At 40.5% G+C, this 24444-nt stretch overlaps 1 non-coding gene and 1 pseudogene across 2 annotated transcripts in view; both read left to right on the top strand.

The window, feature by feature from the left end:
• Positions 1-10834, top strand: part of LOC143674784 (SIN3-HDAC complex-associated factor pseudogene) — a 34857-nt pseudogene extending 24023 nt beyond the window's left edge. Inside the window, exon 3 of the transcript XR_013171213.1 lies at positions 9692-10834. The product of XR_013171213.1 is annotated as an SIN3-HDAC complex-associated factor pseudogene (transcript). The remainder of the gene's footprint in view (positions 1-9691) is intronic.
• An 8124-nt stretch (positions 10835-18958) lies between these two features.
• Positions 18959-19046, top strand: LOC143675399 (small nucleolar RNA U13). The gene has a single exon (XR_013171623.1). It is a non-coding gene; the product is annotated as a small nucleolar RNA U13 (small nucleolar RNA).
• The last annotated feature ends 5398 nt before the right edge of the window (positions 19047-24444 follow it).

The raw sequence follows: 24444 nt of genomic DNA, 5'->3' as shown, positions 1-24444 counted from the left end.
CATTCTCTCTCTTTTTGCTTGTGTCAACCTTGCTACGGGTCCATCAACTTTACTGATTTTCTCTAAGAACCAACTTCTTGTTTTATTGATTTTCTCTATTGTTTTCATGTTCTCAATTTCATTTATTTCTGCTCTAATCTTTATTATTTCTTTCATTTTGTTTGCTTTGGGGATAGTTTACTGTTCTTTCTCTAGTTCTTCCAAGTGAACAGTTAACTCCTTGATTGTTGCTGTTTCTTCTTTTTTGATAAGGCATTTAAAGCAATAACTTTCCTTGGCTGCATCCTATAAATTTTGAAATGTTGTGTTTTCATTCTTATCTGCCTCAAGATGTTTACTAATTTCTCTTGTAATTTCTTCCTTGATCCACTAGTTGTTTACAAGTGTGTTGTTTAGCTGTCATGTATTTGTGAATTTTCCAACTTTATTCCATTTTGATTTGAGAAAATGTTTTGTATGGCTTTAATCTTTTAAAAATTTTTGAGACTTGCTTCGTGACCCAGCATATGGTCTATCCTAGATGTGCTGTTTTGAAAGGATGTGTGGACCCTAGAAAAGCCTTTTTAATCAAAATCCTATTTCGTAAAGGCAGAATAATCCCTATTCAATACTGCATGTTTAAATCTGTAATTAGATTATCTCCTTGGAGATGTAACCCAATCAAGAGTGGTTGTTAAGCTGAATTAGGGGAGATGTGTCTCCACCCATTTGGGTGGGTCTTGATTGGTTTACTGAAGTCCTATGAAAGAGGAAACATTTTGGAGAATGAGAGATCTCTGAGAGAGCAGAGACTGACATAGCCACGAGAAACAGATTCTACCAGCCAGCAAACTTTGGAGATGAAGAAGCAAAATGCCTCCCAGGAGCTTCATGAAACAGGAAACCAGGAGAGAAAGCTAGCAGATGATGTCATGTTCACCATATGCCCTTCCAGCTGAGAGAGAAACCATGACTGTGTTCACCATGTCCTTCTAACTTCAGAGAGAAACCCTGAACTTCATCAGCCTTCTTGAACCAAGGTGTCTTCCCTGGATGCCTTTGATTGGACATTTCTAGACTTGTTGTATCTGGGACATTTTCTCAGCCTTAGAACTGTAAAGTAGCAACTTATTAAATTCCCCTTTTAAAAAGCCATTCTGTTTCTGGTATATTGCATTCCGACAGCTAGCAAACTAGAACACTTGAGAATGATCCATGAGCACTTGAGAAAAATGTGTATCCTCCCACTGTGGGGTGTAATGTTCTGTAAATGTCTGTTAACTCTAGTTCACTTATTATATTATTCAAACTCTATTCTTTTTTTTTTTTTTTTTACATGGGCGGGCACCAGGAATTGAACCTGGGTCCTCTGGCATGGCAGGCAAGCATTCTTGCCTGCTGAGCCACAGTGGCCCGCCCTCTCTTTGTTTTTTTATTGATCCTCTGTCTAGATGTTCTACCCATTGATGAGAGCAGGGAATTGAAATCTTCAACTATTATGATAGAGGTGTCTATTTCTCCCTTCAGTGTTGTCACTGTTTGCCTCATGTACTTTGGAGTACTCTGGCTGAGTGCATAAATATTTATGATTGTTATGTCTCTTGTTGAATTGTTCCTTTTATTAATACATAGTTTCCTTCTTTGTCTCTTTTTATTGTTTTACATTTGAAGTCTAATTTGTCAGATATTAGTATAGTTACTCCTACTGTATCTTTATTTATGATTATGTTGTTTACATGAAATACCTTTTCCCAACCTTTCACTTTCAACCTATTCTTTAGACTCCTTGGGTCTGAAATGAGTCTCCTGTAGTCAGCATATACATGGGTCTGTTTTTTTAATGTATTCTGCCAGTCAGTGTCTTTTGATTGGGGATTTTAATCCATTAACATTTAATGTTATTAAAGACAGTATTACTACCATTTTGTCTTTTGTATTTTTTATGTCATATCTAATTGTTTTCTCTTTTTATCTTTACTCAGAGTCTTTATTTCCACACTCTTCCAGACCTCTCTCTTCTGCCTTTTCCTGTATGCCTGTAGTGCTCCTTTTAGTATTTCTTGCAGAGCCAGTCTCAGTCAAAAATTTACTCAGTGATTGTCTGAATATACTTTAATCTCCCCCTCATTTTTGAAGGACAATTTTGCTGGACATAGAATTCGTGGTTGGCAGTTTTTCTCTTTTAGAATCTTAAATGTACCATACCACTGCCTCCTCATGTCCATGGTTTCTACTGAGAAATCCACGTAGAGTCTAATTGGACTTCCCTTGTATGTGATTGATTGTGTTTCTCTTGCTGCTTTCAAAAGTCTCTCTCTCTTTGACATCTGACAATCTGATTAGTAAGTGTTTTGGTGTATGGCTGTTTGGCTCTATTCTGTTTGGGATACACTACAGTTCTTGGATCAGAAATTTTATGTCTTTCATGAGGGATGGGAAATTTTTTTCAACTTCCCCAAGTAGAGAATTCTTGATATTCTTACAGGCAGTGGGGACAGCCAAAGCTATAGGCTGAGCCTCCAGTCTTGGGGTTTGTTCATATGAAACTTAATCCCACAAAGGATAGGCTAAGCCTACTTAAAATTAGACCTAAGAGTCACCCCCAAGAGAACCTCTTCTGTTGCTCAGATGTGGCCTCTCTCTCTTGGCTGACACAGCAAGCAGACTCACTGCCTTCCCCCTCTCTACATGGGGTGTGATTGCCTGGGGTGTGGACCTTCCTGGCAATGTGGGACAGAAATCCTAGAATGAGCTGGAACTCAGTATCAAGGGATTGAGAAAATCTTCTCTACCAAAAGGGGGAAGAGTGAAATGAGACAAAGTGTCAGTGGCTGAGAGATTCCAAACAGAGTCGAGAGGTTATCCTGGAGGTTATTCTTACATATTAAATAGATATCACCTGTTTAGTTAAGGTGTAATGGAGAGGCTGGAGGAACTGCCTGAAAATGTGGAGCTGTGATCTGATGGCCAGGAGAGGCTGGAGGAATTGCCTGAAAATGTGGAGCTGTGATCTGATGGCCATGTTAATTGAAGATAATGGTATGGTGATGTGGCTGTCACAGTGTGACTGTGTGATTTTGACAGCCTTGTGTCTGATGCTCCTCTTGTCTATCTTATCAACAGACAAGTAAAACATATGCATCAAAAATAAATAAATAATAGGGGGAACAAATGTTAAAATAAATTTAGTAGATTGAAATGCTGGTGATTGGTGAAGGGGAGGGGTAAGGGGTATTGTATGTATGAATTTTTTTCTGTTTTCTTTTTATTGCTTTTTCTGAATTGATGCGGATATTCTAAGAAATGATCATGATGATGAATATACAACTATGTGATGATAGTGTGAATTATTGATTATATAACAAGAACAGAGTGATCATATGATAAGAATGTTTCTTTGTTGTCATTTTTTTAATTTAAAAATTAATAAAAAATTAAAAATAAATAAATAGAATGTTTGCATTTGTATGTGGTTATGTATCATAAATAAAAAATAAAATAAATTTTAAAAAAAGAGATGGGAAATTTTCATTGATTATTTCCTCCATTAGTCTTTCTCCTTTTCCCATCCCTTCTCCTGGAACATCCACAACATGTATATTTATGCATCTTATGCACTTCATGCAATTTCCTGAGCCCCTGCTCATATTTTTCCATTCTTTTTCCTACATTTTATTTTGTGTGTCATATTTCAGATGTCTAGTCCTCTAGTTCACTAGTCCTTTTTTCTGCCTCTTCAAATCTATTATTGTGGGTTTCCATTGTTTTTTTTCATCTCTCCTATGGTGCTTTTCATTCCCATCAGTTGGTTTGTTTTTTCAAATTTTTGAGTTCTTTTTGTTTACCCAATGTCTTCTTTATATCCTCCCTCAACTTGTTGATTTGATTTTTAATAAGATTTTCCAAGTCTGTTCGAACATCCTGAATTAGTTGTTTCAACTCCTGTATCACATTTGAATTGTTGGTTTGTTCCTTTAATTAGGCCATATCTTCACTTTTCCTAGTACGACTTGTTATTTTTTGCTCGTGTCTAGGCATTTGATTTTCTCAATTAGTTTATTCTGGAGGTTGTTTTCACTCTTTTACCTAGGGTTTTCTTGCTGGGTAGCTTTCTTCTCTATTTGCTCTTTGACATTCAGTTCAACTTATTCTGGGTCTCTAGCATAGGTTCTATTTTAACTGATCAGAATTTTTCAGTTCTTGTTTTTATGGTTCTTGCCTTGCCTATATGGAGCCCTTTGGTTATTGTTGTTTGTTTTTGAGAAAGGTCTTCTCAGATATTATAGACCCCAGTAAGATTTTCCCAGACCAAACAGGCCCACAGCTCAGGAGGAAAGAGTCACCAGCATCAGTTTTCCCTGAGGGTGAGACCCAGCATGTTGTCAGACTTTCCTATGAAACCTCTAGACTCTGTGCTTTTCCTATCCTGCCCAGCATATGGTGCCTGTCTGCCTGTGCCTTCCCACCAGCATAAAGTGATGTGGTGCCTTTAATTTCAGCAGAGTCTCCCTGCCAGGGGCATGGTTGATCCAGAGGTAAGGTTGTAGGTTAGCATTAATTGCTTCTGTTTTCCAGTCCCTGGGGCCTGAATTCTTGAAGGAGGGATTCCACTTGAGCTGGGCCCCACCTTCCTCTTGGAGAAGATACAACCTTTAGGGAATTAACTCCTTTCACCTGTCTAGTTACTTTGTCTCTCAGACAAGCTTAATTCTGCCCTTGCCAGGAGCAGTGCTGGAGCCTGAGTGGGCTTCCTGTTCTATCTAATGAGAGTTCTTTATGAGGTCTCAGCCATACCATTTAATCCAGACCAGTATATACTGTGTGTCTGGTCACTGATGTAGCACCAGCAGTTGTTCTGTATTGTTCCTGGCTATTTATAAGCTACTCTGGAGGTTGAACTAAATTCCATACCTCACTAAGCTGCCATCTTGCCCTGCCCTCCATAAATAAGTTCTTGCATGAATTACTTCAAAGATATGAATCCTGTACAAAGAGTAAATAATATCAGGATATAGGTAGAAAACTACTATTGCATGCTATGGTCTATATTTAACTGGAAGCATCAGTTGTACCACAGCAATACTAGGGATAAATGGAGAGGATGGATAAGAGTTAAGGGGAAGTTCAGATTTTCTATTTGCTGAGGGTTTGTTTAGCAGTTATTTTTCTCTTAGGAGCAATGAAAATTGTTTAAAATTGAAGTATTGATGATTGTACCACCAAGTGAGTATAATGTGGGACATGGATTGTTGACTTTGGCATTATACATGATGCCCAATGGTTGAAGGTGGCTGAAGGATACACCAACTGAGTAGAATGGTGAACGCCTATTATCGAATATTATGCAGCTACAGGAAGGAACGAAGTTGTAAGGCATGCAATGAAGTGAATGAAACTGGGGGACATTATGTGATGCAAAATAAGTCTGATACCAAAGAAGAAATATTATATGGTCTCTTTTATAGAATACCAATAAGAAAATTGGGGCCAAGATTTTAAGCTCTTAATAGCAATCACATTTAGTCCAGAGCTGTAATTGTTGTTTTAGATTTTGAGATGCAGTGCTATATATGTATAACCCGGTATTTCACTGGAACTTTGGCTACCTGTTTGACACCTAAGACTCAAAGTTAGAGTTCTGCAGGTCTGAAAATCAGCATTGCCACATAAAACAACTGTTAAAGAAACTGAAAAAGAGATCAGGCTTCAATTACAGATCAGAACAAAGCTGATCTGGTCAGGTTATGGTAAATCAGAATACAGGGGTAAGAAGGACCTTGTCTGTATTTTAGAATTTCACCTACTGTATGAGACCAAAGGAAGAGAGATTTATCTTGCCCCAAACCTAAATTTTCTGTAGCACATACACTAACTCAACCTGTCTGAGAAGCGAAGCCTACCTATAGTTATACCTAATACTTACTTCCAGAGGACCTAGTTTGTTTCTCAGATGTGGCCTCTCTCTCTCTAACCTGTTCTAGTTTGCTAACTGCCGGAATGCAATATACCAGAAATGGAATGGCTTTTAAAAAGGGGAATTTAATAGGTTGCTAGTATATAGTTCTAAGGCTGAGAAAATGTCCCAGTTAAAGCAAGTCTATAGAAATGTCCAGTCTAAGGCATCCAGGGAAAGATACCTTGATTCAAGAAGGCTGATGAAGTTCAGGGTTTCTCTCTCAAGTGAGAAGGCACATGAGGAACACAGTTTCTCTCTCATCTGGAAAGGCACATGGTAAAAACAGTCAGGGTTCCTTTTTCATCTGGAAGGGCACGTGGCAAACACAACATCACCTGCTAGCTTCTTCTCCTGGCTTCCTGTTTCATGAAGTTCCCCAGGAGGCATTTTCCTTCTTCATCTCCAAAGGTCACTGGCTGGTGGACTCTGCTTCTCATGGCTATGTCATTCTGCTCTGCTCTCTCTGAATCTCCTTCATTCTCCAAAATGTTTCCTCTTTTATAGGACTCCAGAAACTTATCAAGACCCACCTGAATGGGTGGAGACATGTTGTCACTTAATCCAATTTAACAATCACTCTTGATTGAATCACATCTCCAGGGAGATGATCTGATTACAGTTTCAAACATATAGTATTGAATAGGGATTATTCAGCCTTTATGAAATGGGATTTTTGTTAAAACATGGCTTTTCTAGGGTCCATACATCCTTTGAAACCAGCACAGAGCCCAACTCTGCAAATGAAATCATTACCCTCTGTGCTACATTACATGACATCCAGGGGTGAAAGCCTCCCTGGCAACATGGGATATGACTCCCAGGGATGAGCCTAGCCCTGGCACCATGGGATCAACAATGGCCTCCTAACCAAAAGGGTGAAAAGATTTGTAACAAAATAAGACGTCAATTTGAGAGAGTTCAAATGCAGTCAAGGGGCTATTCTGAAGGTTACTCTTGTGCAAGATATTTCTTTATACCTTGATTTGCCAAACCCCAACCAAAACCATTCCTGCCAACCCTGAATAACACTTAGGGCTCTATCTGAGATTCTACAAAAGTTCTTTGCACTATGATTACTTTCCAGAAACCTACAACTTCCTGATGAATTCCTTGGCCAGATAAATCCTGAAACCCAGCAGGGCCAGCCTTTCCAGAACATCAAGTAGCTCCATCCCCCTGTCCCATATTATCGACAGCCCTTTCCAACCTGAGAAAGTTAAAATGTCATAGCCCAAATACCCTGAAAGAACAAAGGAGAAGGAGGAGTTATAAAACAGATAAGATAGGATTTAACAAATGAATTTGATTGATGAATTATTATATTGATATTTCTTTTATTCTTCAGTGTCTTGGAGCAACCAGAAGGAAACAAATAAAACTGTGGAATGGTAACCTGTACCAAACTCTGAAATCTGTTCAATAACTAATTGTTAAAATGTACTTTTAAATTTTTTGCTCTATTTTTTCTATATGTTATATTTGACAATTTAAAAAATGTTAAAATTCATTAGCCATTAGGGGAATGCAAATCAGATGTACAATGAAATTCAACTTCACATCCACTAGGTCTGCTATTATTAAAAACAGTTTGGTGATTCTTCAAAAAGTTAAGCATAGAACTACCAAATGACCTGGCAAGCCCACATCTAGTTATTTATCCAAAATAATCAAAAAGTGGGACTCAGGACAGATTTGTACACCAATGTTCATTGCAGCATTATTCAGAACAGCCAAAAGAGGGAAGCAACCCTAGTGTCCATTAACAGATGAATGGGTAAATAATATATGGTATATCCATACAATGGAATATTATTCATCCATAAAAAGAAATTAAGTATTGGTACATTCTACAATGTGGATAAACTTTGAAGACATGTACTAAACCAGACACAGAAGGACAAATATTGTATGATTTCTCTTATATGAAATACTTTGTATAAGGAAATTCATAGCATTAGAAAGCATAATAGTGGTTATCATAGGCTAGGGGAGGGAGTAAGGAAGAGTTATTACTTAAGGGGTACAGAGTTTCTGTCCGGGGTGATGAAAATGTTTTGGAAATAGTGGTAATAATTACACAACATTGTTAATATACTTAATGTCACAGAATTGTACTCTTTGAAATGGCTAAAATGATGTTTATGCTATTTGTAGTTTACTCCAATTTTAAAAATGGAAAAAAGTGGAAGAGGGCGAAATAAAGAGCATAGTGTGAGGGAGGGACAACCCAGACCAGAGGCCAGTAAGTAGATAAGCCAAATTCTCCATTAGATGCAGTAGGTACAGTGTCTAGGGTCCATAATACTTTGGGGGCCCAAGGAAATGTTTTCATTTTAAATTTTCCTGAAATTAGAATAGGATACAATAATAATAAATACATAATAATGGAAAATATCAAAATAAAACATGAATTTGCTGTCTCACAGTTCTGGGTGCTGAAAGTCCAAAATCAAGGTGTTAGCAGAACGGTGTCTCTTCCAGTTTCTGGAAACCCCAAATGTTTCTTGGTTTGTGACAGTATCACTCCAATCTCTGCCTTCATGGCTATCTTCCTTCTATGTCTGTCTATCTCTGTGTCCAAATTCCCTCTTTTTCTAAGGACATCAGTCGTATTGGATTTAGGGCCCACCCTAATTGAGTGTGACCTCATCTTAACTTGATTACATTTGTAAAGACCCTATTTCCAAATAAGTTCACATTCTGAGGTTCCATGTGGACATGAATTTTGCAGGGACACTATTCAATCCAGGACAGTCACTAATAAGTGTCCGTGCCTTGTGTGGTAGTCAGGTTAAGGTGTCAACTTGGCCAGGTGAAGGTACCTACTTGTATTGCTGTGGACATGAGCCAATGGCATGTGAACCTCATCTGTGGCTGATTATATCTGCAGTCAGGTGGGGGGTGTGCCTGCTGCAATGAATGATGTTTGATTTAATTGGCTGGAAACTTAAATGGAGAGCTCAACGTAGCACAGCCCAAGCAGCTCAGCATACTTCATCTCAGCACTCACAGCTCAGCCCAGACCTTTGGAGATGCAGAAAGGAATCATCCTGGGGAAAGTTGTTGGAACCCAGAGGCCTGGAGAGAAGGCCAGCAGAGATCACCCTGTGTCTTCCCGCATAAGAAAGACCCTCAATTGAAAGTTAGCTGCCTTTCCTCTGAAGAACTACACGTTTTTAATGAAATAAATCCCCTTTTGTTAAAAGCCAGCCCATCTCTGGTGTGTTGCATTCTGGCAGCTAGCAAACAAGAACATCTGGTATCGTGGATTTGGCATCTATGTAAATCCCAATCCAGAAGAGGTGTCCACCACAGGCATTTCTGTTTATGCAGGTTCAATGGGGTCTTCTTTCACATTTATCCTGGGCCAGCTTTTTGGGTTGTTTTTCCCTTTTCCATTGCCAAGTGACAAGGATGCAGGTTGAACAAATGTTTAACATGGGCTGTTTTAGGAATACCTCTCTCCCTTGATAATTTAACTGATGAGTTTGTGCCCAAATGCCCATTTGCTTGGGGAACCCATCTAGCTAGTATTTTTGTCAATTGATCATGTTTGATGCTATGCTTCTAGTTAATTTATCTACTTCCGCCAACATATTTTGTTTCTTGGGTTTTACCTTACTGGGTTCTGAGACATGTCCTCCCAATATATGAGATTTTAAAATCTGATTTATATTCTTCCATATTGGTTTTTTCCATAGTGGCTCTCTGTTTATTAACAAGTATTTGTTTCCACTTTGATTTTTTAATTGTCAGGACACTGGCTACTGCCCATGGATGAGAACTCAAGATAACTTGAGGAGGAGAACTGCAGGAGACAATCTTTCTAGACAAGACAGTTGAGGAGGAGGAAATGACAGGAAGGAGGCTGGCCTGGCGTGCACTCCACACCTCAGGAATGTTATTACATTTATAACAGCTGCTTTTAGAAGACTACTGCCCAGAAGAAAAGATATTTGTCACATGCCAAAGATATACCAAAGTATAGAGGCCTGCTGTATCCTCCAATTCTTAATTCATTGACAGTAAATGCTATGAAAAGGACTTCCAGAGCTGTTTTGGGTTTCATGAGGCTCATTTAGGAGATATCTGTAATGTCTGAGTCCTGTTTGTGAAAAGATGGAAGAATGTGCCAGTAGGATAAAAAAAAAAACAAACCTGGAATCATGTGGTAGATGCAAGGGCAGGACCCAGTCTAAAAACTACATTGAAACCAAAGAAAGTGAAAACTCTGTCAGGAAATAGAATAAAAAGCAACCAGATCAGTAAACTGCAGAAAGAATTTATGTCACAGTTCTTATGCTCCCAGTACCAAGATTCCCAGCCCAATCTTCTTGTGACAGTAACAGTCAGATGATGGTTTTAGATCTCACATGCTGGAAAAGACAGAAAATACGTTGTGGGATTATCTATAAAGGCCGTTTTGGGGAAGTCCTCACTGACACGCGCCTATTCAAGCCATGCTGCAGCAATAAGAAAATAGCTGCTGAGAAGCCAGAGGAGCTGGGGCCAGAGCCTCTACCCACCCTCACTCAGGAGTGGGAACTGAGGTTTATGTAGAAGGGAAACAAAAAAATATTTCTTTTTGAAAGACAACAAAGCCACAAAGTGACTGTCATGGTTAGGGACGTGTCAACTTGGCCAAGTTGTGGTAGCTGTTTATCTGATTGGGCAAGTACTGGCCTGTCTGTTGCAATGAGGACATTTCATAGGATTAGGTCATGATCACGTGCTAAATCTAATCACGGGAAGCCTTTTAAGGAGGACTCAGAGGAGACAGGTCCCATTCCTGCTTTGGCTGGTGAGCCTGTCCTGTGGAGTTCATCCAGACCCTCCATCAGAGTCGTCGGCTTCACAGCCTGCCCTGTGGATTTGGACTTTGTTCCTGCAGTCGCGTGAGACACTTTTTTTTTTTTTTTTTTTTTTTTTTTATTAACGGAAAGAAAAAAAAGAAATTAACACAACCTTTAGAAATCATACCATTCTACATATGCACTCAGTAATTCTTAACATCATCACATAGATGCATGATCATTGTTTCTTAGTACATTTGCATCGGTTTAGAGGAACTAGCAACACAACAGAAAAAGATATAAAATGTTAATATAAAGAAAAGAAATAAAAGTAGTAGTAATAGTAAAAAACAACAACAACAAACAAACCAACAAGCAAACAAAAACAAAAAAAACCCTATAGCTCAGATGCAGCTTCATTCAGTATTTTAACATGATTACTTTACAATTAGGTATTATTGTGCTGTCCATTTTTGAGTTTTTGTATCTAGTCCTGTTGCACAGTCTGTATCCCTTCAGCTTCAATTACCCATTGTCTTACCCTGTTTCTAACTCCTGCTGAACTCTGTTACCAATGACATATTTCAAGTTTATTCTCGAATGTCCGTTCACAACAGTGGGACCATACAGTATTTGTCCTTTAGTTTTTGGCTGGATTCACTCAGCATAATATTCTCTAGGTCCATCCATGTTATTACATGGTTCACAAGTTTATCTTGTCTTAAAGCTGCATAATATTCCATCGTATGTATATACCACAGTTTGTTTAGCCACTCTCCTGTTGATGGAGATTTTGGCTGTTTCCATCTCTTTGCAATTGTAAATAACGCTGCTATAAACATTGGTGTGCAAATGTCCGTTTGTGTCTTTGCCCTTAAGTCCTTTGAGTAGATACCTAGCAATGGTATTGCTGGGTCGTATGGCAATTCTATATTCAGCTTTTTGAGGAACCGCCAAACTGCCTTCCACAGTGGTTGCACCCTTTGACATTCCCACCAACAGTGAATAAGTGTGCCTCTTTCTCCGCATCCTCTCCAGCACTTGTCATTTTCTGTTTTGTTGATAATGGCCATTCTGGTGGGTGTGAGATGATATCTCATTGTGGTTTTGATTTGCATTTCTCTAATGGCCAGGGACATTGAGCATCTCTTCATGTGCCTCTTGGCCATCCGTATTTCTTCTTCTGGTAGGTGTCTGTTTAAGTCTTTTTCCCATTTTGTAATTGGGTTGGCTGTCTTTTTGTTGTTGAGTTGAATAATCTCTTTATAAATTCTGGATACTAGACCCTTATCTGATATGTCATTTCCAAATATTGTCTCCCATTGTGTAGGCTGTCTTTCTACTTTCTTGATGAAGTTCTCTGATGCACAAAAGTGTTTAATTTTGAGGAGCTCCCATTTATTTATTTCCTTCTTCAGTGTTCTTGCTTTAGGTTTAAGGTCCATAAAACCACCTCCAGTTGTAAGATCCATAAGATATCTCCCAACATTTTCCTCTAACTGTTTTATGGTCTTAGACCTAATGTTTAGATCTTTGATCCATTTTGAGTTAACTTTTGTATAGGGTGTGAGAGATGGGTCTTCTTTCATTCTTTTGCATATGGATATCCAGTTCTCTAGGCACCATTTATTGAAGAGACTGTTCTGTCCCAGGTGAGTTGGCTTGACTGCCTTATCAAAGATCAAATGTCCATAGATGAGAGGGTCTATATCTGAGCACTCTATTCGATTCCATTGGTCGATATATCTATCTTTATGCCAATACCATGCTGTTTTGACCACTGTGGCTTCATAATATGCCTTAAAGTCAGGCAGCACGAGACCTCCAGCTTCGTTTTTTTTCCTCAAGATGTTTTTAGCAATTCGGGGTACCCTGCCCTTCCAGATAAATTTGCTTATTGGTTTTTCTATTTCTGAAAAATATGTTGTTGGGATTTTGATTGGTATTGCATTGAATCTGTAAATCAATTTAGGTAGGATTGACATCTTAACTATGTTTAGTCTTCCAATCCATGAACACGGTACGCCCTTCCATCTATTTAGGTCTTCTGTGATTTCTTTTAACAGTTTTTTGTAGTTTTCTTTATATAGGTTTTTTGTCTCTTTGGTTAAATTTATTCCTAGGTATTTTATTCTTTTAGTTGCGATTGTAAATGGGAGTCGTTTCTTGATTTCTGCCTCAGCTTGTTCATTACTAGTGTATAGAAAAGCTACAGATTTTTGAATGTTGATCTTGTAGCCTGCTACTTTGCTGTACTCATTTATTAGCTCTAGTAATTTTGTTGTGGATTTTTCTGGGTTTTCTACATATAGTATCATATCGTCTGCAAACATTGATAGTTTTACTTCTTCCTTTCCAATTTTGATGCCTTGTATTTCTTTTTCTTGCCTAATTGCTCTGGCTAGAACTTCCAACACAATGTTGAATAATAGTGGTGATAGTGGACATCCTTGTCTTGTTCCTGATCTTAGGGGGAAAGTTTTCAATTTTTCCCCATTGAGGATGATATTAGCTGTGGGTTTTTCATATATTCCCTCTATCATTTTAAGGAAGTTCCCTTGTATTCCTATCTTTTGAAGTGTTTTCAGCAGGAAAGGATGTTGAATCTTGTCAAATGCCTTCTCTGCATCAATTGAGATGATCATGTGATTTTTCTGCTTTGATTTGTTGATATGGTGTATTACATTAATTGATTTTCTTATGTTGAACCATCCTTGCATACCTGGGATGAATCCTACTTGGTCATGATGTATAATTCTTTTAATGTGTTGTTGGATACGATTTGCTAGAATTTTATTGAGGATTTTTGCATCTGTATTCATTAGAGAGATTGGTCTGTAGTTTTCTTTTTTTGTAATATCTTTGCCTGGTTTTGGTATGAGGGTGATGTTGGCTTCATAGAATGAATTAGGTAGTTTTCCCTCCACTTCGATTATGTTGAAGAGTTTGAGGAGAGTAGGTACTAATTCTTTCTGGAATGTTTGATAGAATTCACATGTGAAGCCGTCTGGTCCTGGACTTTTCTTTTTAGGGAGGTTTTGAATAACTAATTCAATCTCTTTACTTGTGATTGGTTTGTTGAGGTCGTTTATTTCTTCTTGAGTCAAAGTTGGTTGTTCCTGTCTTTCCAGGAACCTGTCCATTTCTTCTAAATTGTTGTATTTATTAGCGTAAAGTTGTTCATAGTATCCTGTTATTACCTCCTTTATTTCTGTGAGGTCAGTAGTTATGTCTCCTCTTTCATTTCTAATCTTATTTATTTGCATCCTCTCTCTTCTTCTTTTTGTCAATCTTGCTAAGGGCCCATCAATCTTGTTGATTTTCTCATAGAACCAACTTCTGGTCTTATTGATTTTCTCTATTGTTTTCATGTTTTCAATTTCATTTATTTCTGCTCTAATCTTTGTTATTTCTTTCCTTTTGCTTGCTTTGGGATTAGTTTGCTGTTCTTTCTCCAGTTCTTCCAAGTGGACAGTTAATTCCTGCATTTTTGCCTTTTCTTCTTTTCTGATAAAGGCATTTAGGGCAATAAATTTCCCTCTTAGCACTGCCTTTGCTGCGTCCCATAAGTTTTTTTTTTTTTTTTTTTTTAAGAGAGAGGGAGGAAAGGAAGGAAAGACAGAGAAGGAAGGAAGGATGGAAGGAAGGAAGGGAGGAAGAAAGGGAAACATCTTTAAACATTTTCTTGTTTTATTATATTTTGTTTGTTTGTTTGTTTTTTACATGGGCTGGGGCCGGGAATCGAACCGGGGTCCTCCGGCATGGCAGGCAAGCACTCTTGCCCGCTGAGCCACCGCGGCCCGCCCGCGTCCCATAAGTTTTGATATGTTGTGTCTTCATTTTCATTTGCCTCTAGGTATTTACTAATTTCTCTTGCAATTTCTTCTTTGACCCACTTGTTGTTTAAGAGTGTGTTGTTGAGCCTCCATGTATTTATAAATTTTCTGGTACTCCGCCTATTATTGATTTCCAACTTCATTCCTTTATGATCCGAGAAAGTGTTGTGTATGATTTCAATCTTTTTAAATTTGTTAAGACTTGCTTTGTGACCCAGCATATGGTCTATCTTTGAGAATGATCCATGAGCACTTGAAAAAAAGGTGTATCCTGCTGTTGTGGGATGTAATGTCCTATAAATGTCTGTTAAGTCAAGTTCATTTATAGTAATATTCAGGTTCTCTATTTCTTTATTGATCCTCTGTTTAGATGTTCTGTCCATTGATGAGAGTGGTGAATTGAAGTCTCCAACTATTATGGTATATGTGTCTATTTCCCTTTTCAGTGTTTGCAGTGTATTCCTCACGTATTTTGGGGCATTCTGGTTCGGTGCGTAAATATTTATGATTGTTATGTCTTCTTGTTTAATTGTTCCTTTTATTAGTATATAGTGTCCTTCTTTGTCTCTTTTAACTGTTTTACATTTGAAGTCTAATTTGTTGGATATTAGTATAGCCACTCCTGCTCTTTTCTGGTTGTTATTTGCATGAAATATCTTTTCCCAACCTTTCACTTTCAACCTATATTTATCTTTGGGTCTAAGATGTGTTTCCTGTAGACAGCATATAGAAGGATCCTGTTTTTTAATCCATTCTGCCAGTCTATGTCTTTTAATTGGGGAATTCAGTCCATTGACATTTAGAGTTATTACTGTTTGGATAATATTTTCCTCTACCATTTTGCCTTTTGTATTATATATATCATATCTGTCTTTCCTTCTTTCTACACTTTTCTCCATGTCTCTCTCTTCTGTCTTTTTGTATCTGACTCTAGTGCTTCGTTTAGTATTTCTTGCAAAGCTGGTCTCTTGGTCACAAATTCTCTTAGTGACTTTTTGTCTGAGAATGTTTTAATTTCTCCCTCATTTTTGAAGGACAATTTTGCTGGATATAGGAGTCTTGGCTGGCAGTTTTTCTCTTTTAGTAACTTAAATATATCATCCCACTGTCTTCTAGCTTCCATGGTTTCTGCTGAGAAATCTACACATAGTCTTATTGGGTTTCCCTTGTATGTGACGGATTGTTTTTCTCTCGCTGCCTTCAAGATCCTCTCTTTCTCTTTGACCTCTGACATTCTAACTAGTAAGTGTCTTGGGGAACGCCTATTTGTGTCTAATCTCTTTGGGGTGCGCTGCACTTCTTGGATCTGTAATTTTAGGTCTTTCATAAGAGTTGGGAAATTTTCAGTGATAATTTCTTCCATTAGTTTTTCTCCTCCTTTTCCCTTCTGTTCTCCTTCTGGGATACCCACTACACGTATATTTGTACGGTTCACATTGTCCTTGAGTTCCCTGATACCTTGTTCAAATTTTTCCATTCTTTTCCGGATAGTTTCTGTTTCTTTTTGGAGTTCAGATGTTTCATCCTCCAAATCACTAATTCTATCTTCTGTTTCTTTAAATCTGTCATTGTAGGTATCCATTGTTTTTTCCATCTTTTCTACTTTATCTTTCACTTCCATAAGTTCTGTGATTTGTTTTTTCAGTTTTTCTATTTCTTCTTTATGTTCAGCCCATGTCTTCTTCATGTCCTCCCTCAATTTATCGATTTCGTTTTTGAAGAGGTTTTCCATTTCTGTTCGTATATTCAGCATTAGTTGTTTCAGCTCCTGTATCTCATTTGAACTATTGGTTTCTTCGTTTGACTGGGCCATATGTTCAATTTTCTGAGCGTGATCCGTTATCTTCTGCTGGCGTCTGGGCATTTAGTCAGATTTCCCCGGGTGTTCGACCCCACAGGTTGAAAGATTTTTCTGCGCAGTCTCTGGGTTCTGTTCTTCCTATCCTGCCCAGTAGGTGGCGCTCGTGGCACACGCCTGTCTGTGGGTTCCAGCAGCGAAAGTTGCTGTGGGTCCCTCAACTCTGGAAAACTCTCGCCGTAGGGGAGGTACGGCAACCGAAGCGTCTTGGAAGAATGCCAGCCGGCCCGGGGTTCCAAACGCGGGGAGGGTCGCTGGCTGTCGCAGCACAGGAGAGCGTCCGGCCAAATTAGCTAGTCGGCCCGGGGCACCAAGCGTGGCGGGAGGGCGCCAGCTGTCGCAGCCCGGGAGAGTGCACTGTTCCCAGCCGACGGGGGAGTCACGTGTTTGGAAGGGATCCCCCGGTCACTGTTCTCCGCAGTCTGGGGATTTCCGACCCAACTATCTCAGTTGTTCCGGGGGGCCTCGTGTGGTGGGGGTACCAGCCGCCGCGGCCTAAGGGGACCGCCTGTCCAATTCTACCAGCTGGCTTGGGAAGGTGGAAGGGAGGGACTCCGGTCGCTTGCTGTCCCACCCAGGAAAGCCCGTGCCCCTTGGTGATCTCACCGGAGCTGGTTCTCCCAGATAGTCAGCCGTTCCAGGATGGGGTACGCTGTCCCTTTGATCTCCCTCGTGGCTCCGGGAGCTGCTCTGTATTATCTCCACTCCCCCAGTAGTTGTTCTGGAGGAGGAAAGGTGAGGGCGGCAGGGCTGTCGAGGCTGGTGGCGGAGGAGCACGGTGAAGGCGGGGGAAGAGGGCACCGTGTTGGTTGGAGAGCAGCCGGAGCAGGAGGGGGAGGAGGGGGGTAAGGAGGTCGGGCGGCTCGGCTGCTGCGGGGCGCGGGCGCCGCGCGGCGGGCCGGCGGAGAAAGAGAGGGGGTAGGGAGGTCGGGCGGCTCGGCTGCTGCGGGGCGCGGGCGCCGCGCGGCGGGCCGGCAGAGAAAGAGAGGGGGTAGGGAGGTCGGGCGGCTCGGCTGCTGCGGAGCGCGGGCGCCGCGCGGCGGGCCGGCGGAGAAAGAGAGGGGGTAGGGAGGTCCGCGTGAGACACTTTTATAAATTTTATATTTGCAAATGTTCCCTGTTGATTCTGTTTCTCTAGAGAACCCTAACTAATACAGTGACCCTCCTATTTTTAACTTGGATAGTTGTTATTCTGCCAAGAGACAATTTCTAGAATGGTTTTGAATGGGTTATTTTTCCCAAATTACATAAGCCCTGAAGCCAGTGTCTCACTGAAAGAATAAGAGAAGTGCATATAATATTTAAGATGCTGAGTATTTTGTGGGAAAGCTGAATGCTGCTATAAAGTGCTCTTTAAGTCTTTTTTTTTTAATCCCCTTCTCCTGAATGAAATTAGGGGAATTTCAGGGGACAGGGATGGGATTTGCTGTTTGATAAACCATATGTAGTTTTAGTCTTTTCTGTATTGAGATGCAGTATGTGCTGGTTTGAAGGGATTTATACGCCCTAGAAGAGCCATGTTTTGATCCTGATCATTCTTGTGGGAGCAACTATTTCTTCTAATCCCTGTTCAGCACTAGAGGTTGGAAGTTTGATTAGGTTATCTCCCATGGAGATGTGACTCACCAGATTGTGGGAATTAACTTTTAATTGGAGGGAGATGTGACTCCACCCATTCTAGTGGGTCTTGATTGGTTTGCTGGAATCCTTTAAAAGAGGAAGCATTTTGGAGAAAGCTTCAGAATGATGGGGAGGAACAGAGCAGAGTCATGAGAACTACAGCATCCAACAGCCAGCGACCTTTGGAAATGAAAAAGGAAAATGCCTCCGGGATGCTTCATGAAGCACGAGGCCTGGAGAGAAAGCTAGATGATGTCACCATGTTTGCCACGTGCCTTTCCAGTTGAGAGAGAAACCCTGAACTTTATAGGCCTTTCTTGAGTGAAGGTAACATCTTGATGGTGCCTTAATTTGGACATTTTTATAGACTTGCTTTTATTTGGAGATTTTCACGGCCTTGGAACTGTAAACTTGCAACTTATTAAATTCCCCTTTTTAATAAGCCATTCCGTTTCTGATATATTGCATTCCGGCAGCTAGCAAACTAGAACACAGTGGTTGGGGCATTTTTTAAGTTGGCTGAGTACACTTGTTTTCCCTCATGATAGTAAATTTGCCATAATTCAATAATATGGACTTCCCCGTAGAGGTATTTGTTAGTAATTTTGAAATATATAGGTTCTGCTAAGGTTCTCATTATTCAGAACTGTACTACTGAATATTAAGCAGGACAGACTAAGCACTTTGGTACAAGTACCTTGAAAGAAGAAGTAATTACTAAATACACAGAGAGGTAACTTGACTGTATATGTTTCATCCTGTGTCACCTCTATATTAATATTTGATACGAAACTTCTAAAGCAAAATCAAAGCTCCTCTTGGGGAAATGGCAAGGCTTCAGGATAAGCAATCCTGTATGAATAGTACCAAAGCATTACCACATGGTAGAGAACACATACTATTAAAAATGTCTGAGATACTTTTGTGGTTCATGAGCATGATGATTGGGTTTATCATGTGTTTGCGTGATATGTGCCTCCCTTAAATCTTTATATTATTTGAATTTAATATTATGCAGGTATTGATAACCTTGCAAATGTGGACATGGAGAGAAAAGAACTCTTACTTCATGACTCAGTATTAGGGAACCTTACTTAACATTGTTTTCATGAAAAGAGCATGGATTTGGAAGTCAGAGACACCCTAAGTCTGAATCTTTGTTCTGCCCCTTCTTAGCTATGGATTGAACTTAAAACTCTTGCTTGACTGTGGTGGAACATGAGCCTGCACTGTCTAGAATGGGGTATTTGCTCAGGTTTCAGAGTAAAAGCTGACGAAAGGAGTCATAAGCAGCAGACATCAGCAGTTGTAGCATCTTGGGCTTTGCAGCCAGGACTTTGGTGATGTGTGCAACTCCTCAGAAGCTAGGCTGAGTTTTGGGCTGCTATGAATACCACTGCTATGAACATCCACATACAACTCATTGAGTAGACATATATTTTCATATCCTCTGCATAGAGTACTTGGAGGGGAAATGGCAGAAAATATGATGCTGCATGAATGATGGGCCTTGAGGATAGACAGACCAGCTAGCTGCCCATACAGATCTTAGCACTCCCCTCTATTGAACCCTCAACTCTCACAAGGCTGGAACTGCTGCTGCTCCTGATGCTTCTACTCCTATCACCACTTGGGGACCCGCTGCCCCCGGACATCCCTACATGCATATTGGCACCAGGCAGTCAGGCCAACTTCTGTGCACACTACCCACTGCCCACTGCCTGCTGAGCCTGCATGCCTGAGGCCCCAGGCACACCCACTGCCACCTGGCCTGTCTCCTCTGTCCATACACGTACTCTGTTGGCTCATCAGATTTCACTTACAAAACACCAGTTCAGAGATAAAAATTCCTGTGCAACAGGTTGCAGGCCTATGAAACTGGCATTACTACTTGTCTCACTAGCTGCTTTCTCCAGAAACCAGAGGAAAGACCCTAATCACATAATCACTGGACCACACACTAAAGAATTCTGTGCTAATCCCTCCTCCTGCTACCCTCCCCCCAACATGCGGTACCTAACTCCTTGACCCCAACTCCCCTGCATACATCTTATCTCTTATATTTCCTCTTCCACTTTGGAAAAGAAAGGATTTCACATCCTTGTCTCTGGTTCTGATTTCCTAGGACAATCAAGGCCTTCTGCTCACTATTTGGAATAACTGTTTATTTTGGTAAGATGGTGGCAATTGTTCCTTTCCAAGACGTGCCTCATATTGAGAAGCAAAAATCAGGTGCAGAATCAAAGCAGAGAAGGAGAGGGGCAATAGAGGTAATGAATGAGAAGAGCCAGATTGAGGAGAGATAAATGCAGTCTTAGGAATGGTCAGGAAGCAGGCTGCATTTCACAGAAATAACAGGAGAGAGAGCTATGTGAGGTTGGAAAAGCATTTTCTGAATCCTACTTCTTTCTAAAAATTCAAGAAAACAAATTTCATATAAAATGGCCAACAGAAAAATAATTTTCTATATAGGTGTTTCTATATAGGCATTTTATTTTATATAAAATATTTTTAAATACAATTAGTAATAGATAAATATATTACTCAAAATCTCCATTAAATATCAAGAATATCTCTAAAATTAACTCTAAATTCATACAATTCAGAAATTAAATAGCTGGCACAAAATTATCTGACTTGGGAAAGGGTATTCAGAAGTAAGCAGTGAGGGAGCCCGTGATCTTTGGCCTCATTTCTGATTTAAGCCTCTCAGCGCTGTGCACACTTCAGCTTCTTTGGAGCCTTAGGCTGAGCCTCCTGGTTATGGTTTTCACAGATGTCAGGACCAGAATCTGCAGCAAAAACACAGGAGCCATAAATACTGGGGAAGCACAGAGCTGGATGGAGGAGGGAGTTCTCTAGGATGGATTGTAGGACCCAGAGGTCTTCTTAGTCCAAGGAGAGGCAACCCTCAGTCTCTGACATCCCCAGGAGTCAAATTCACAGGACTCTCAAGCCTGTTTTCTGCTCCCTACTGAGGGTGTTGTCTGTCAGCATGGAGTATCAATAAATGGCCCACAGCACAATTTAACCTAGGCACTCAGCTGGGCAGGGCCCCTGGACAAGCCTGAGGCAGGGTAGGCCAGGGCCGTCCACACTGTCTCACCAGCCTACTGATTAACTGGAGATGCTCCCTGCTGACCTTGAGGAGGTGGGAAGGGCAGGCTGGGACCTCTAGGGCTGAAATGTTGAATGAGTCCAGGGCACGTTTCACAAAAATTGCATGAATGGGGTCATGCCCGTGGTGGCCCACCAGGCACCCACAGCCATATCCTCCACACTCAGGGGCCACAGAAGGGTGTGGCAATGTTAGGGGAGATATGGAATGGGTATCCGTTTCCTGGGAGGATGTTCTCAGGACATCCTTCACTTGTCTGCACTTATTTTTACCATCCTCTTTATTCCTTTGCATGGTTATAAGCAAGAGTGGCCACCCCAGTGTTCTACTTGGTTTTTCTAAATTTTCTCAAGTGCCAAAAATAAAGTTAGGGGAGCAAAGGAGTGTATGTGAAACTTGTTTCCTTCCTTTCTTCATCCTACCACTCCATACCTCCTCCTCTACCTCTTCATCTCTTTTTACTCTCTAGATTTCTTCTTTTGAATCTAGTACAAGATAATTTCTGGAACCAGGCCCCTCCTGGATCAGTGTTCACAGCCAGAGGGAAGAGAACAACCATGCATAGCCAAGTCACCCAGTGCAGGAAGACCCCTGTGAAGGGAATATTCAGGAAAGAACTGGAAATCAATGCTGCTCCCTCCACAGAGTGCAGCCAGTGCTTCTGACTTCTAGACCACCTCCCTGCCTGGGCTATTTGGGTTACTCAGCATAGTTCAGTGGTGTATAGTAGAGTTCAGAAACCAGAGCAATACTAAGGAAATGGGTGAGGAGGGCTGCAGAAAGTTTTTATAGACATTGACATTCCATTAACCTCACTGTCTGGAAGGGACCAGGTCCTTCAGGATATGAATCATAACAAGAGGGAAAGATGGAATGGGAAGAAGCTTATGAATAATAGAGAATTTCGTAAAGACAGAAAGAAGAAAATGTATGCAGATTGTCACTGTCTGTATCTGATACTTCAGAATCTGTGAAGTTGGCTTTTGAATGAATGAGGGCAATTAACCCTGATTGGGCAACCCTCTTGAAAGGAAGGGGAGAGTTACGGTTGAGGGGAGAACTTGGGCCCCTGTTGTTCATGGCAAGATGTGGCCTGATCCCAGGACCCAATTCTCTACACTCCTCTTCCGAGGTTCAGTTGCTTCAACTCTGCAATGATGGGGTCGGTCTAGGAGTTCCAGGGTCCCTTTCCAGCCCTCAAGTATAACTCCAATCAGGGAGGAATGCCTGTGTCCTGTTCCTCCAAGAAGGCAGTCACTGTCTCCATATCTTTCTGCACATGACATTGTTTGATATGAAGCTTAAAATTAAGGCCTAAAATTACGTGTGCCTTGACTCTCAGGAACACCTGGAGGGCCTTGAATGTCTTAACTGAATGTTCATTTCTCCCCTCTCCTCCCATGGATAAGGTCTCCTAGCCAAGCAACCCCTTTTCATGGGTTCTGGGCACAATTCCTGCTCATCTCTGAGTAGTGGGCTTCAGTTCTGTGCCAGCCTGTGAAATTATCCAAATAACGCCAATCACATCCTCATGGGAAAATCAAAAGTCACCTCACTCTCTTGATACTAATAAACCTGCCTCCCACAACCTCTGCCTGTATATGGTTTTCCCAAGTGCAAGCCATGAAGCCGTGTGGCCTCTTCCACAGGGGCTGTAAATATAGTTTTATTGGTGATAATTTAGAAATGTCTTTCTTCAGTTTGCAATTCATTATCCGCAAGATTATTTGCACTCTTAAGGATTGTTGTCAAACTTGGGATAACCTCAATCAAGTTCTTCACATATGTAAGGTATAAGATATGGAAGAATTTGTGCACAGACTAGTTTCTTGGCTTCCTACATTTCAAACCTTTTATCTCATCTGTACCCCACACTCCTGGGGCCAGACATCATAGTGTAACTGTGAAATTAGGAATTAAGAAATGATTATGATTATTAAATCAGTATATAGATACTTCTTTTTACTTTTAAACTATATTAGAATAGACAGAGGGAAAAACCTGAAATCTCTGAACTGAAATCCAGCTGTCTTGATTTCTGATAATGATGGTAAAAACCTTGTGACTAACCTTCAGTTGTATCCATTTTAGCCACTATAATCTAGTTGCTCTGATCTTTGGTAACCTTTATCTTGTGCCCTTTGATTGTTAAAAACCTTGTGACTAACCTTCATTTGCACCCAGTTATCCAGTTGTTCAACTTTGGAGTCTTGTAATCACTCGAGATAGCCCCTAATGTTTATTAATGAAGGGTCTTGGGTCCACCCAGAACTAACCCACCCCAAGTACAAAGTTATCTTGATGACCACGATTGGATCTAACCAAACTGGGCCCGCCAGACATGCCAAGTAGCTTAGACTTTAACCTACAAGTCACCTATACCTCATTCTGCCATTTTCTTCCATACATTCTGTGACTAAGCATATAATCGATCTGTGCAGGCTCAGTAATCAGATCACCTTTAATCATATCATCTGGAGCCAATGTGCTCATTATCTTAAACCCTGCCCATCCTTTCTCTAATAAAACTATCAGAATTACTGGAGTTGGGAGAGAGCGATTTTGGGCCACTTGGCCATCTACTCTCCTACTACATGCCTAGCAATAAACTTTTTCTCTCTTTGAAACCCTCATGTCTCAGGAATTGGTTATTGAGTGCTTCGGGCATTCAATAATCCGTGGCCTTTGTCTGATTCTGCACCTTCATATCACATCACTGGGGGAAAAGTGTGGTGACATTAGGAGTGTCCCTGGAAGCCATCTCAGAGAATCTAGCAATAATAAACTATACCTAGAAAGGGTCAGAACCCCATAAAATTATCCCCCCCAAATCCAAATTCAAATCAACCTTCCTTATTCCAAAAATGTGTGTGTGGTTATCTGATGTGAAGAAAGGTGTGAAGGAGAAGTCAGGTGGAAAGAGACAACAGTTGGAACTGATTTTAGTTAGAATATCTTACTTTTGTGAATTTTACTAAAACATACAATCCCACGTAAGGGAGGGGTCCTAAAGCTTAAGCTTCATGAGCCTCATGAGCATCATGGTAATTTCTTCCCTGCTGGTGGCAGACCTGAGTGTTTGTGGAGTCTCCCAGAGCCTAGCCTTTGACATTGTACATAGTGGGAATTCAAGATTGCACCAAAAGTCTGCTCTGGAAGGGGGAATCTCTGGAAAGCATTGGGTCCAGTGGTTTTAACTTTCCCAAGGAGTCCCTAGGATTCTGAGGAAAGGTATTGTAAAAATTTGAGAGTTTTGCCATGCAAAGGAGGACTCCAAGAGACGT

The sequence above is a fragment of the Tamandua tetradactyla genome, chromosome 2 (assembly GCF_023851605.1).
Source record: "Tamandua tetradactyla isolate mTamTet1 chromosome 2, mTamTet1.pri, whole genome shotgun sequence".
Classification (NCBI taxonomy): Eukaryota; Metazoa; Chordata; class Mammalia; order Pilosa; family Myrmecophagidae; genus Tamandua; species Tamandua tetradactyla.
The sequence above is the reverse complement of the archived record's forward strand: the minus strand, read 5'-3'. Positions and strand labels throughout refer to the sequence as shown.